The sequence below is a fragment of the Cucurbita maxima genome, unplaced genomic scaffold (genome assembly GCF_002738345.1).
Source record: "Cucurbita maxima cultivar Rimu unplaced genomic scaffold, Cmax_1.0 Cma_Scf02752, whole genome shotgun sequence".
NCBI lineage: Eukaryota > Viridiplantae > Streptophyta > Magnoliopsida > Cucurbitales > Cucurbitaceae > Cucurbita > Cucurbita maxima.
In genome coordinates, this window is record NW_019274768.1 from 1 (window position 1) to 2182 (window position 2182).

At 49.8% G+C, this 2182-nt stretch overlaps 8 non-coding genes across 8 annotated transcripts; all 8 read right to left on the reverse strand.

Moving 5' to 3' along the window:
* Positions 1–275: 275 nt before the first annotated feature.
* LOC111475764 lies at positions 276–394 on the reverse strand. The gene has a single exon (XR_002716703.1). It is a non-coding gene; the product is annotated as a 5S ribosomal RNA (ribosomal RNA).
* A 133-nt stretch (positions 395–527) lies between these two features.
* Positions 528–646, reverse strand: LOC111475758. The gene has a single exon (XR_002716697.1). It is a non-coding gene; the product is annotated as a 5S ribosomal RNA (ribosomal RNA).
* A 133-nt stretch (positions 647–779) lies between these two features.
* Positions 780–898, reverse strand: LOC111475763. Its single transcript, XR_002716702.1, has one exon. It is a non-coding gene; the product is annotated as a 5S ribosomal RNA (ribosomal RNA).
* Positions 899–1031: 133 nt separating this feature from the next.
* LOC111475761 lies at positions 1032–1150 on the reverse strand. Its single transcript, XR_002716700.1, has one exon. It is a non-coding gene; the product is annotated as a 5S ribosomal RNA (ribosomal RNA).
* An 87-nt stretch (positions 1151–1237) lies between these two features.
* LOC111475760 lies at positions 1238–1356 on the reverse strand. Its single transcript, XR_002716699.1, has one exon. It is a non-coding gene; the product is annotated as a 5S ribosomal RNA (ribosomal RNA).
* Positions 1357–1489: 133 nt separating this feature from the next.
* Positions 1490–1608, reverse strand: LOC111475759. The gene has a single exon (XR_002716698.1). It is a non-coding gene; the product is annotated as a 5S ribosomal RNA (ribosomal RNA).
* A 133-nt stretch (positions 1609–1741) lies between these two features.
* LOC111475762 lies at positions 1742–1860 on the reverse strand. Its single transcript, XR_002716701.1, has one exon. It is a non-coding gene; the product is annotated as a 5S ribosomal RNA (ribosomal RNA).
* A 133-nt stretch (positions 1861–1993) lies between these two features.
* Positions 1994–2112, reverse strand: LOC111475765. Its single transcript, XR_002716704.1, has one exon. It is a non-coding gene; the product is annotated as a 5S ribosomal RNA (ribosomal RNA).
* Between the last annotated feature and the right edge of the window lie 70 nt (positions 2113–2182).

The window sequence follows — 2182 nt, forward strand, 5'->3', positions numbered from 1 at the left end:
ACTACTCTCGCCCAAGCACGCTTAACTGCGGAGTTCTGATGGGATCCGGTGCATTAGTGCTGGTATGATCGCACCCTACATGCCATGCGCACAAAATCGGATTTAACGCATGCGGGGCGGCATGATCCAAACGCGATGGGCGTGAGCGTGGGAGGTTCTCATTTGTAGAGAAAGAAAGAAAAGAACTGGTTGAAATTGATGAATGGGCGTGAGCGTGGGAGGTTCTCATTTGTAGAGAAAGAAAGAAAAGAACTGGTTGAAATTGATGAATAAAAGGGGTGCAACACGAGGACTTCCCAAGTGGTCACCCAACTTAGTACTACTCTCGCCCAAGCACGCTTAACTGCGGAGTTTTGATGGGATCCGGTGCATTAGTGCTGGTATGATCGCACCCGACATGCCATAAGCACAAAATTGGATTTAACGCATGCGGGGCGGCATGATCCAAACGCGATGGGCGTGAGCGTGGGAGGTTCTCATTTGTAGAGAAAGAAAGAAAAGAACTGGTTGAAATTGAAAGAAAAAAAGGGGTGCAACACGAGGACTTCCCAAGTGGTCACCCAACTTAGTACTACTCTCGCCCAAGCACGCTTAACTGCGGAGTTCTGATGGGATCCGGTGCATTAGTGCTGGTATGATCGCACCCGACATGCCATGCGCACAAAATCGGATTTAACGCATGCGGGGCGGCATGATCCAAACGCGATGGGCGTGAGCGTGGGAGGTTCTCATTTGTAGAGAAAGAAAGAAAAGAACTGGGAGAAATTGAAAGAAAAAAAGGGGTGCAACACGAGGACTTCCCAAGTGGTCACCCAACTTAGTACTACTCTCGCCCAAGCACGCTTAACTGCGGAGTTCTGATGAGATCTGGTGCATTAGTGCTGGTATGATCGCACCCGACATGCCATAAGCACAAAATTGGATTTAACGCATGCGGGGCGGCATGATCCAAACGCGATGGGCGTGAGCGTGGGAGGTTCTCATTTGTAGAGAAAGAAAGAAAAGAACTGGGAGAAATTGAAAGAAAAAAAGGGGTGCAACACGAGGACTTCCCAAGTGGTCACCTAACTTAGTACTACTCTCGCCCAAGCACGCTTAACTGCGGAGTTCTGATAAGATCCGGTGCATTAGTGCTGGTATGATCGCACCCGACATGCCATGCGCACAAAATCGGATTTAACGCATGCGGGGCGNAGAGAAAGAAAGAAAAGAACTGGGAGAAATTGAAAGAAAAAAAGGGGTGCAACACGAGGACTTCCCAAGTGGTCACCTAACTTAGTACTACTCTCGCCCAAGCACGCTTAACTGCGGAGTTCTGATGAGATCCGGTGCATTAGTGCTGGTATGATCGCACCCGACATGCCATGCGCACAAAATCGGATTTAACGCATGCGGGGCGGCATGATCCAAACGCGATGGGCGTGAGCGGGGGAGGTTCTCATTTGTAGAGAAAGAAAGAAAAGAACTGGGAGAAATTGAAAGAAAAAAAGGGGTGCAACACGAGTTCTTCCCAAGTGGTCACCCAACTTAGTACTACTCTCGCCCAAGCACGCTTAATTGCGGAGTTCTGATGGGATCCGGTGCATTAGTGCTGGTATGATCGCACCCGACATGCCATGCGCACAAAATCGGATTTAACGCATGCGGGGCGGCATGATCCAAACGCGATGGGCGTGAGCGGGGGAGGTTCTCATTTGTAGAGAAAGAAAGAAAAGAACTGGGAGAAATTGAAAGAAAAAAAGGGGTGCAACACGAGTTCTTCCCAAGTGGTCACCCAACTTAGTACTACTCTCGCCCAAGCACGCTTAACTACGGAGTTCTGATGGGATCCGGTGCATTAGTGCTGGTATGATCGCACCCGAGATGCCATGCGCACAAAATCGGATTTAACGCATGCGGGGCGGCATGATCCAAACGCGATGGGCGTGAGCGGGGGAGGTTCTCATTTGTAGAGAAAGAAAGAAAAGAACTGGGAGAAATTGAAAGAAAAAAAGGGGTGCAACACGAGTTCTTCCCAAGTGGTCACCCAACTTAGTACTACTCTCGCCCAAGCATGCTTAACTACGGAGTTCTGATGGGATCCGGTGCATTAGTGCTGGTATGATCGCACCCGAGATGCCATGCGCACAAAATCGGATTTAACGCATGCGGGGCGGCATGATCCAAACGCGATGGGCGTGAG